General features: G+C 41.5%; 1 protein-coding gene and 1 long non-coding RNA gene across 2 annotated transcripts in view; both read left to right on the top strand.

The window, feature by feature from the left end:
• The first annotated feature begins 425 nt into the window (after window positions 1-425).
• On the top strand, window positions 426-2,608 carry LOC121703900. Its single transcript, XR_006030166.1, has 2 exons — window positions 426-906; window positions 1,046-2,608. It is a non-coding gene; the product is annotated as an uncharacterized LOC121703900 (long non-coding RNA).
• A 294-nt stretch (window positions 2,609-2,902) lies between these two features.
• The window catches only part of cenpj (centromere protein J), a 65,222-nt gene continuing 55,181 nt past the window's right edge, over window positions 2,903-12,943 (top strand). The window contains exon 1 of the mRNA XM_042084277.1: window positions 2,903-3,007. The gene's annotated coding sequence lies outside the window, so the exon portion shown is untranslated. The remainder of the gene's footprint in view (window positions 3,008-12,943) is intronic.

Genomic DNA, 12,943 nt, shown 5'->3' on the forward strand with positions numbered 1-12,943 from the left:
TTTTACATATTGACGTTGATAATTACATTTATATTCCTGCTAAAAAAATATTTTCCTATGAAAAAATAAGCGATTTATTTCAACAGCCTATTCGCCCCATAGGGTTAAGCGGTAGTCATCTGATTTATTTCAGCATAGCATATTATTTCAACATAGCCTATTCACCCATAGAGTCATCTGATTTATTTCAACATGGCCTATTCTCCCATAGAGTCATCTGATTTATTTCAACATAGCCTATTCGCCCCATAGGGTTATGCAGTCATCTGATTTATTTCAACATAGCCTATTATTTTAACATGGCCTATTCTCCCATAGAGTCATCTGATTTATTTTAACATGGCCTATTCTCCCATAGAGTCATCTGATTTATTTCAACATGGCCTATTCTCCCATAGAGTCATCTGATTTATTTCAACATAGCCTAATCTCCCATAGAGTCATCTGATTTATTTCAACATAGCCTATTCGCCCCATAGAGTTACGCTGTAGAGTCATCTAATTTATTTCAACATAGCCTATTCTCCCATAGAGTCATCTGATTTATTTCAACATAGCCTATTCGCCCCATAGGGTTATGCTGTAGTCATCTGATTTATTTCAACATAGCATATTATTTCAACATAGCCTATTCGCCCCATAGAGTTACGCTGTAGAGTCATCTGACGTTGGTCTCCAACATTTTCCAACATCTTGAATTTTCCCTTGGGGATCAATAAAGTATCTATCTGTCTATCTATCTATCTATCTATCCAACATGGCGCCCATGATTTGAGTTGGCCAAACTCTCTCTATATACAGCACTGGTATGCAGTGCCCCCCCCCCCCTCACGCACACACACACACACACACACACATACACATACATACATACATACATACATACACACACACACACACACACACGTATGCAGTGCGCCCCCCCCCCCCACACACACACACACACACATACATTTACATACACGGATGCAGTGCCCCTCCCCACACACACCTCACACAAATGCACAAGCACAGCATCAAGTCAGAGTACTACACACACGTATAGACACAAACACACACACACACACTGCACACAAATGCAGCTACACAAGTGCAGCTTCCAGTCCGAGTCAGTTCAGGTGATTTTAATAATGATGACCCATATCCCATGTGTTGTACATTTTAATAATGATGACCCATATCCCATGTGTTGTACATTTTAATAATGACGACCCATATCCCCTGTGTTGTACATTTGAATAATGACGACCCGTATCCCCTGTGTTGTACATTTTAATAATGACGACCCGTATCCCCTGTGTTGTACATTTTAATAATGACGACCCATATCCCCTGTGTTGTACATTTTAATAATGACGACTCGTATCCCCTGTGTTACTGTAGTTGTAAGTATTTCATGATAAAATGCCCCGTTGCCATGGCGATGCTGCGAGTCGGTGACTATGGTTACATGCACAACATATTCAGATAAATCCAAATTCTGTTGGTATTCAGGTTTACATCTTTACATGTTAGTAAATATTTATACTTATTTAGGTTGTTGGTAATCTGCTTTTTAGTATTATAAAAGGGGTTGCCCACTTATTCTTGATCTGTCAGTAGTGCACGCAAAACTTCTTTGAGTTTGTTGCACCCCTTTTTAAAGAGGTCACCATTGTAGTGCTTTCGCCCAATTAATTCCATTCCATTAATTCCAATTACATTTCAGCTTTCAGGTTTGAATTAATAAATTGGCCTCATCTAGCCTAGTTAGCGTGCTAGGCCTCATCTAGCCTGGTTAGCACGCTGGGCCTCATCTAGCCTGGTTAGCATGCTGGGCCTCATCTAGCCTGGTTAGCATGCTGGGCCTCATCTAGCCTGGTTAGCATGCTGGGCCTCATCTAGCCTGGTTAGCATGCTGGGCCTCATCTAGCCTGGTTAGCATGCTAGGCCTTATCTTCACTCCAGAAGTGCACGCTTTTAGCCACACTTTTCACCATGTTGCAAAGTTGTCAGAGCAACAAACCAAGCTGCCTAAATTTCTTGGATGAAAATGCGTAAATTGATACGTAAATTAATATTTCGAAAGGGATATTGATATTCTGGGTAGTACAGGCATATGCTAAGGGTCTTATTTAGGTTGTTAGTAATCCAAATATAATCTTAATTGGGTTATGGTGATTGGGTTAAGGTGTTCACGACTCATACACATTTGGTATTTCATTATTCTGAGTAAAGCAGGAATATGTTGTGCATGTTTCGTAGGCAGTGTGTGGTGTGCAGGCGGTTGCCTGTAGCCTGTTTATATAATCTGTCTCTTTTATAAAGTCTGTTGATATAATCTTTCTCTTTTACAAAGTCCGTTTATATAATCTGTCTCTTTTATAAAGTCTGTTGATATAATCTTTCTCTTTTACAAAGTCTGTTTATATAATCTGTCTCTTTTATGAACTCTTTACATTTGTGCCAAATGGGAATTACTAAGAATTCCATTGTAGCGTGTTTCTGTAAAAGGACAACACAACCCCCCAAACACACACACACACACACACACACACATGCGTAACTTGCATCTAGTGCACTGTTAGAAATGTGCCATCATTTGTGATATTAAAGATATTTTAATGGATATTATGTTAGTATTTATTACACTTCCATGGTTTGAAGACCACCACATTGGCAGATAGATAGATATACAATTAATAGAGTAGAGTCTATTATTAAAAATAGAGTATAACAAGTTAAAATCTCCTTTCTTCCTACTTCAGTCACTTTTTTTTTAGATGTGGCAGACGTGATGGGGATGGATATAGTTTCCTGAATGAAAGTTACTAGCGTCAGAGTCTAGACTAGTGTGACAGACAGAATAGGAAAGACTACATTTCCCACTAGCGCCGAGCTACGTTCATGACGCAATAACGTATGACTCGCGGGTTTGCTTGTGCAGTGGCGGTTCGTTTGGAAAATCGACCTATTCCTCTTGTGTTGATTTTAGCTGCTACCAGGTTAAAAACGTTGCACTTCAAAGGTAAGTCACCGTGTTTACATAACTTCTATTTCTTAGCCTGTAAACGCGTTGGTTTCGTTGCGAACCGGGGTTATGTCAACATTTTCAGAAAACTGGTTTATGTCAACGGCTGGCATAAAGCAAGGCAACCTTTCTGACGTTAACTTCATCCAAGGTAGCTGTTAGTGACTTGTTGCTTGTGGGTTGTTAACGTTAGCTGATGCTTGCATTTTGTACTGTGAGCAACACACACAATTTTTTACACAGTTTGGTCTTAAAGTACTTAAGGTAAAGGGCCAGCCGACTTGACTTGACGATAGACGCGTCTGTTTACCTTCTCGGCTACTGTTAACGTTAACTTTTTTGTCAGCTGATCAGCTAAGTTATAGTTAACTGAAGCGGTCGTATGCTACGTTAACATGTAAAAAGGGATAACGTTATGTATTACAGTACTGTATCACATGTATCGTGTTTATTTTAGGCAGGACGTAGAAAGACCAGTCACGCAATCCGGCGAAATATTCCTTGGTCACCGCTAGTCTATGATTTACGGCTCCCATTCACCTCAAACTATATTTCGAAAATGTGTTCAAACTGACGCCGGTGAATTTTGACAGCAACCATGTCACTTTAATAATAAACTACGTTTTTGTACAAGATACAGTATATAACTAACACAGCAAGAATAACAGAACTCCGTCTGAACAATGTGGGGAATTTTCTATGAAAACTCAGCTCCTAAGACTGTCCATTGCTCAGATATCTGCTCATCTAATTAAATGTCGAATGTCAGAATTTTGACATTCAAAAACTAAACCTTAATCATACACCACAATTGATAAAGGAGCAAGTAAAATACAATTGATCGGATGGATTAGGCAAATTGTTAAGGAACTACAAGGATTTGATGCACTCCTTCCTAATGTGAAAGATGGATTAAATATCTAATGACCAGGAGATGGCGCCATTGCACTGTGCCAGGCAAGGCGAGGATTTGGAGGGTTACGGCGCTGATTCACTAGCACGACATATATATATATATATATATATCAGTGTTTCCCCTACAATGTATTTAACAGCGGCGCAGCGCCGCCGCTGGATTTTCAGCGCCGCTGCAACATAATATCACGAGATTCACTTAACACACTGTAAAAGCACAATGGCCAACGTCATCTCGAAATTGTTTTCTGAAAGTCTTGAGTAAGTTAAGTGCATCAAATCCGCACTTAGCGCCTCATTATTCAGGACATATATGCGGCATGATGTGTCAGGTGATTACAAGCCCAAAGACAAGTCTGCAGCCCATATGGCTAGCCTACGTTCTGAACACGGTTACATTGTTTAGCTATCCAACTGATGGGGTCTTGCTCCGCCACAGTGTAGCCTATGGTGTCATCGTTCACTTGTAGGTTACACAATAAATAGCCTACTTATAGGCCTGGTGACAATAAAAAATGATATTAGTTATATTTCATCACAAAGCTGTTTGTATGCTGTGAATTCGCTTGTAGCCTATGCCATATGTTAAGCTTGAGTAATTCCTCTGATCCAAAGCCTGCTTTGACACATTGACACTAATGTGAAACATGCATCCTCCTCTCCTAGCCTACATCAAATAAAAGAAACCAATTCATGATTACCGAAATGAATTTAACATGGGGGAAAAAAGTTTGTTGCGATTTAGCCTACTGTTGTGATGCGGTTCTTTCTGCTGATTGGATTTACCCCCGTGTCGTCAACTCTGAGAACTCTTGCTCCGGCTGACAATTTTATCCAGAGAGCTGATTTCCCAAAGATGAGCCTCCATCAACATTCAACGACAAATTATTAAAACGTAAGTAATGCAATAGAGTAAACCAATGTGCTACAAGGTGTATGGTCTTAACGTTAATTGTAGCCTAGACTTGTAACGTTAGCGTAGGGCTATATGTAATGTTTGCATGGGAAAGCTAGGCGAACACAGTCTAGGCCTGTTTAAACTGTCTGATAGTTAAAGGAAATATGAGCATATGTTGGCATATACGTATAGCCTAAATTCTGTCCACTTAGCTATAATAGGCTATCACAAACAGACCTTTTCTACGTTTACGGCATTAGACATATAGGAGCCTATATTCTCTTATCAGAAAGACATGTTCTCATAACTTCAGCGTTCTCTTGACGGTGAGACGAACCGTCGCACTTCAATCAAGTAGCCTAGGTCTTTTTCGAGTTAATTGTGAGTGAGTTGTATGGTAACTGTGGGAGTGATGTAGAAGAAAAGTGAGTATTTACTTTTTTATACGTGGGTTTGTTGTTTTGGGACTGAGAATTAGACTACAAGGAGAGCATCTGGCTACGTGCATGCGTGTCAGCATTAATGGCCCCCCCACAATTCAATTCAATTCAAAGCCCATAAAAAATAAGTGCTCGCAGATTGGGTGTGGCCTTTGCCATTAAGACAAATTTAAATAAATTGTAAATAATCTTTTAATTATTAATGGTCATTAAATGGTTGTGCCATTTAATTTTTCTTCTATCATTTTTAACTAATAATGTAAAAGAAAGCTGAAAATGTCCACAAAAGAAACACGAAGGTATGATATATATAAAAAATAAAAAAAATGCGCAACATTTACACAACCAGGTTAGCACGCTAGGCCTCATCTAGCCTGGTTAGCACGCTAGGCCTCATCTAGCCAGGTTAGCACGTGTTATACAGTTCACCTGTATTTCCTTTCCCTGAATATTCAACACTTGGCCCACATATCGTTTCTCATCATATTTTACAATGATGAACTTTCCCACTTCAAAAACTTGGTCTTGATCACTTTCAACATCTTCATCCAAGAAGGACGGGGTAGGGATAGGGGTAATCTCTTGAGCTGGACTGTCACCACCCATTGTGACTTTTGTTACCTTGAAGCAGCCACACACTTTTGGGTAGCTGCAGAAGCAACTTACTGCCCTATGAAACACCTCCCCTGGTGTTGTAGAGTACATTTGGTGTGTGCCTAATATGTCTTTCACAGCAGGGAGCACAGGAGGGAGCAGTTTGTCAATTTCTTCTATGTCCTTTTCCTCTATCACAGGGATTCCCAAACGGTGGTACGTGTACTCCCGGTGGTACGCGAGCTGCTTCTAGGGGCTACGTGAGCTGAAAAGGGCTATGGTGGACAGGTGTAAAATTAAAATGTTAAATCTTTTGTAATTAATTCATGAATAAATACATAATTTCAAATCAGGTCATAATGATATGGAAGCATGAAATTAAAGGATATCATTTAGAAACTCTGTATGTGTTCATCAAAAAAGGGCAGCTTATTAAACATGACGCCTGGAATAGCTAATAGAATGCGTTACTTTTGAATGCGTTGGATGGTCCGTGGTCCGTGGGGGGAAAGTTTCGCGGATATAACAGGTTTTTGAAAACAACAAAAACAGAAAGGAGGGAAGGAGCAAATCTAGGAGTTATTTCAGATGGGCAAGAAAGGTAACATTAAGCTAGGCTTTACATTTAACAAACTAAAGGTAGCCTAAGTTTAGCCTTTCTAGGCTGTATAGCCTAATGTTGTCCAAACGAATACATCCTTGTCAGGCGTTGTTGTAGGCCTATTATAAGATATTGTAGTGGATGTAGTTAGGCTACTATTCAGGCTACTTTTCATAACTTTTAAACTGACCAAATGCACGCACCTAAAACCGGGAAACGGACAAATATTGTCGGGGGGGGGGGGGTGGCGTTAGAATGCGTTACGTTTTTATGTGTTTATGTGTCGGATGGTGGGGGTACGCGAGCCGAGTCGGAATGTAGGCGGTGGTACGTGGGGGGAAAAGTTTGGGAACCGCTGCTCTATCCATTTCATTTGGATTTGCTGGATAAGAAGTCAAAGAGGGCCTCTGCAGTTTGCAGATCAGCTCCCCTTTGGACAGCCTGATCTGCCGTCCGCTTCACAAGCGCCAACCCCATCAGGAGCTCCTTTTCCGTGGCCACGTTCACTATAATTCCATGTGAGACACTGGAACCCCCAGGTAAACGGTAGTGTACTCATTAGGAAACAATTTGACTTCTTGCTATACTGTGTCACAGGACCATCACTGATGAGGTGGAGTGACGCAAACTGTGTGTCATGCTGCATTTGGAGGTCTTCAACGATGGGCTGTAAGCGAGCCCATGCAGCACGCTCATCATGCAGCACGCTCATCATGCCTCAGAGACTTTGAGACTGTTGCGAAGCTCTGAATGGCCGTTTTGGTGTAGGCAACCACTGTATGTATGGTTACTTGGGTTCTATTTCCACCAAAGTGGAAAGATTGAATTTCTGTGTTCAGTTTGCATTCATAATTTTCAAAAATCAATGTGCAACACCAAATCATTTTCTTGCAATTTCTCCTTTAACTCCCTCATTTTGGCTGATTGGTGCATCCAATTGAATTGATGGGATGCAATTGACTCCAGGTCACGCTGGAAGGTCTCTGCCAGCTTTCCCAGCGTTCCCTCAACCCCTTTTTTAACCCAGTTCGTGAACACCTTCTCCCCTACAGTCACCTTAACCGGCTCCCACCTAGGGAATCCATCAGCATTGTGTGAGTTGAGACGCACCTCATCAAAACAGCAGTTGGTGCACTGCCTGTACATACATTTTTGTTCCTCTGTGTTACAAGTAATGGAGGAAAGAAGATTAGACAGGCTTTTGGTTGAAATCATGCCTTTAAAAACCAAAGAGTCAATCAGTGCAAAGCGCATGTTTTCATGCTGGTAGCATGCACAAGTATTTCTATCTGTTGGCCTGGTCTCTGTAATGTGCTTGGGCCTGTAGCGAGCAAACTGACGGTACGACTAGATAGATAGATAGATAGATACTTTATTGATCCCCAAGGGGAAATTCAGGACATTTGCATTGTGAAGCTAGATTCTTGGTTGTATTAAGAGTCCATTCAGTGGAACCAGAGCTCACTCATGGTTTTGGTCAAAACCCGCCGCTGCATTTTGTTGATTTTCCGGCCCGCAGTATCTCTTTTCCCTGCCAAGAGCCTGCTGCTTTCATCCCTGGAGAGAAAGTTGGTGACTTGCTGTTTTTTTGTGTCGCAGCTCTTTTCGTTGAAGATCTGAGAGTAGGTTGACGTGCTTTCTTAGCTTTATACCAGCGATGCTTTTGAACCCTCATTTTACTATTGGCTTTTTTCATGCAATCGAGCATTGCTTTTAGCTCCTTGTTTTCTCTTTCCAGCCTCTTAACTTTTGCTGTCAACTTGGGTGGACAAACCTCTTGGGGGGGACTTGGAATTGGGGAAATAGAACCATGAGCAGGAGAAAGATGAACTGGACTAAAGGACACATCAAGTTCTTCGGGTGATGGGGGAGTAGTATCCAAAATGGCTGCCAGATCCTTCTTCTTCTTCTTGTTCCTTGCCTTTGTCTTATTCCATTCCCCACAAAGCTTTGCTCTCTTATGTTTTGGGAGGCTGGTTATATTTCATGGTCTAATTTCTCCTTTAGCTTTCTTTTCTTGATATCTGTTGATGGAACAGAGATAGCTGTTACATGTTTTCTATACAATTGTACGTCTTAGAGAATGTTTCACCAACTCAATTTCCCTATTATAAACTTATTTACTTTCTCCTTCGCTCCCTAAGGATCTCCTCATGCCTGGCTTATTTACTTTCTCCTTCGCTCCCTAAGGGTCTCCTCATGCCTGGCTTATTTACTTTCTCCTTCGCTCCCTAAGGATCTCCTCATGCCTGGCTTATTTACTTTCTCCTTCGCTCCCTAAGGGTCTCCTCATGCCTGGCTTATTTACTTTCTCCTTCGCTCCCTAAGGATCTCCTCATGCCTGGCTTATTTACTTTCTCCTTCGCTCCCTAAGGATCTCCTCATGCCTGGCTTATTTACTTTCTCCTTCGCTCCCTAAGGATCTCCTCATGCCTGGCTTATTTACTTTCTCCTTCGCTCCCTAAGGATCTCCTCATGCCTGGCTTATTTACTTCGCTCCCTAAGGATCTCCTCATGTCTGGCTTATTTACTTTCTCCTTCGCTCCCTAAGGATCTCCTCATGCCTGGCTTTCTCCTTCGCTCCCTAAGGATCTCCTCATGCCTGGCTTTCTCCTTCGCTCCCTAAGGATCTCCTCATGCCTGGCTTATTTACTTTCTCCTTCGCTCCCAAAGGATCTCCTCATGCCTGGCTTATTTACTTTCTCCTTCGCTCCCTAAGGGTCTCCTCATGCCTGGCTTATTTACTTTCTCCTTCGCTCCCTAAGGATCTCCTCATGCCTGGCTTATTTACTTTCTCCTTCGCTCCCTAAGGATCTCCTCATGCCTGGCTTTCTCCTTCGCTCCCTAAGGATCTCCTCATGCCTGGCTTTCTCCTTCACTCCCTAAGGATCTCCTCATGCCTGGCTTTCTCCTTCGCTCCCTGAGGATCTCCTCATGCCTGGCTTATTTACTTTCTCCTTCGCTCCCTAAGGGTCTCCTCATGCCTGGCTTATTTACTTTCTCCTTCGCTCCCTAAGGATCTCCTCATGCCTGGCTTATTTACTTTCTCCTTCGCTCCCTAAGGGTCTCCTCATGCCTGGCTTTCTCCTTCGCTCCCTAAGGATCTCCTCATGCCTGGCTTTCTCCTTCGCTCCCTAAGGATCTCCTCATGCCTGGCTTATTTACTTTCTCCTTCGCTCCCAAAGGATCTCCTCATGCCTGGCTTATTTACTTTCTCCTTCGCTCCCTAAGGGTCTCCTCATGCCTGGCTTATTTACTTTCTCCTTCGCTCCCTAAGGATCTCCTCATGCCTGGCTTATTTACTTTCTCCTTCGCTCCCTAAGGATCTCCTCATGCCTGGCTTTCTCCTTCGCTCCCTAAGGATCTCCTCATGCCTGGCTTTCTCCTTCGCTCCCTGAGGATCTCCTCATGCCTGGCTTATTTACTTTCTCCTTCGCTCCCTAAGGGTCTCCTCATGCCTGGCTTATTTACTTTCTCCTTCGCTCCCTAAGGATCTCCTCATGCCTGGCTTATTTACTTTCTCCTTCACTCCCTAAGGGTCTCCTCATGCCTGGCTTTCTCCTTCGCTCCCTAAGGATCTCCTCATGCCTGGCTTTCTCCTTCGCTCCCTAAGGATCTCCTCATGCCTGGCTTATTTACTTTCTCCTTCGCTCCCTAAGGGTCTCCTCATGCCTGGCTTTCTCCTTCGCTCCCTAGGGTTAGGACTGTAAGCATAGACGGTGGCGCAGTAATATCAATGGTATTTTACAAAATGGCAAATAAAAGACGACAGAAACTGTATTTCGCTACGCTACTTGTTTTGGAACATCAACGAACACCACTAACCACTCGGTGAGTTGCACAGTTTTGAAAACGAACGTTAAGGGTTGTTTTAGGACATGGTTGAGTAGCCTACTACAGTATGCCCATTGCCAGCCACCCTGAGAAGTCAAAGGCGATTCAAAACGAGTCAGAAAAGTCGAGACAGGACCAATCGTCAAAATTTCGGTGTCCACCACTCTAGTTCATCCAAAACAAACCAGAAAAGGGCCTTATAGTGCTAAAAAACGGAATTTTCCTTTAATGGTTTGACAGAAATAATGAAATTTATCAAATTAATAAGATATTAATACTCACCTTTTAAACTTCTTAGCACATCCAAACATCTGGGGGACTTCCTGGTAGGGGGCTTGACTAAAGGACCCCAATGGCTGTCCATGTAACTGCCAGTACAAAAATCTAATATCCCTATGTCACACCGCAGGACATCATTTGTGTTTCAAAACTAAATGTACTGTAAATATTATCTTAGTAATTTTTAGCATTTTTAAAACTTAAATTAACTAAGTAAATACATACAAAATAATGTCAAGGCATTTATTAGCTGCTTTAAACATATCTGCTTTATTTTACTAATATTTACATTTGATGAGTCATCAATGTTACACAGTCACACAGCAGGACATTTTGCTATTCACCTTAAAATATGAAAAACACCAAATACATTTTACGTACAAAAATAAACATGTTGAAATAAAATGATGTTCAGTGCCCCACTGGCATGTGTTGTTTTAGTTGAGAAATGCAGTTCAGTTAACCTTTACACTTAATTATGGAAAAAACAGGCGTCACGTCATCTGCCCATAGACATACGCTACCTCCAGACCGCTGCGCTCCTCAGACGAACGACGTCTAGCTCTACCACCGGTACGCTCAGGCCAATCCAAACTTTTCTCATCTGTTGTTCCTAGTTGGTGGAACACACTGCCAGTTCCTACAAGGGCAGAGACATCCCTCTCCATTTTCAAAAAACTCCTGAAGACCCAGCTCTTCAGAGAACATCTCCTCTCATAGCACCACTTACAACAAATCTTGCTGATCCTAGCACTCACCAGCCGTCTTGAACTGACACTCAACTGTTTAAAAACAGCACTCACTGATGCACTTATTCTTACTGTACTCTACCGTTTTTAAATTGTCCTAAAATTGTTGAGAATTGCTTTAAAACTTAAACTGTTCACCATGTTGTTAGTCGCTTTGGTTAAAAATGCGTCAGCTAAATGTAATGTAATGTAATGTAATGTAATATATACTTTATATATATATATATATATATATATATATATATATATATATATATATATAACCCTATATATATATATATGCATGGTGTCGTGCTGCCTCCCCTCGTTCAGTCGTGTGTGGGCGTTTCGTTTAAAATGTCAGTTAGCAGCTCATATTCAGTTTGTTTTAACTTAAGTGTTTTTCCACAAATGGACCACAATTTTAGGCATGTACTTAACAGTATACACAAACACATTAATAGCCTATACAAACTATGCAAGCCTTTTCGAAATCTTGTTTTATTTAAACTACTCAATGCAATCTCAAATCCTCACCAGAAACACAAACAGTCAATGTATTCCTCCAAATCCTAGTTTTGTTTGTTTTATGGGGGTCATTCCACGTCAATTTAACCAGGGCCCACACACTTAGGTCTCAAAAAAATCTGAAAAAATTACCAGGTGTACCTATGTTACCCAGGAGACACACTGTAAAATTACTTTTATGTGAGATCAATACTTTACAAGATACAGCCAGTTTTACGGGGGGAGGGGGGTGTTGATTTTGTTCAGCTTCTTTTTTTCCTCAAAGTTCACAAGCCCGTAGCGCAAGAACTAAACCATGTAGGAGGCTCAAATTTTGCATGCTGGTACGTAAATAGGAATAGTATGTGGCAAAATCGTCACGTCTGGTCTGGATGACCCTGCATGGTCATAGCTGTCCCTCAAAGTTGATCAAAATTTTATTGGAGTTTTTGGCTGGGCTCTGGGCCTTCAGAAGACATATTTGTACTCAACATAGGCTCTTGATTTATTATCCTTATTGAGATTAGAAACACTCTCACAAAAAGCAATGAACAGAAAAGAAATCCCTTCAGGGTCTGAACAGCACACCTTACAAGTCTGAAAAATCATTTTGGTTCTCATTTTCAGAACATCCAAACACCTTGTGGGAATATGCAAAGATTTTTTTAAATATTTTTTTCTTTATTCTCCACGATCCCTTCTTTTTAAAGACACCAATTTGACTTGTCTTATGCAAATCTTTTCTTTTTTACTTTCCACCCTGAACATGGGCAAAATGCACCATTGAGATCAATATGTTTTGTATAGAGCTACCACAGGTTACTCTATACTACCACAGGTGGCACTGTACACAGTAGCCTACTGAAGATCGCTGAAGGTCCAAGGCTAAAGCAGCCCTAATTAAAGTGTCGAAGTTTTTTTTCGGAACAGATAATGCTCTTGTAAAGGCCACTAAGCGAGACTAGTGTTATGTAAGGGATAATGGACGACACGGTGGTCTGTTCACAGAAGTTAATGCACAGTCGAGGTTGTAAAACGGCCCCGACGCGAAGCGGAACCTCGTAGTGCATTAACTTCTGTGAACAGACCACCGTGGAGTCCATTATCCCGCTTATTCCACTGTTGCCACTTGCGTTG

Source organism: Alosa sapidissima, chromosome 2 (genome assembly GCF_018492685.1).
Source record: "Alosa sapidissima isolate fAloSap1 chromosome 2, fAloSap1.pri, whole genome shotgun sequence".
Taxonomy (NCBI): domain Eukaryota; kingdom Metazoa; phylum Chordata; class Actinopteri; order Clupeiformes; family Clupeidae; genus Alosa; species Alosa sapidissima.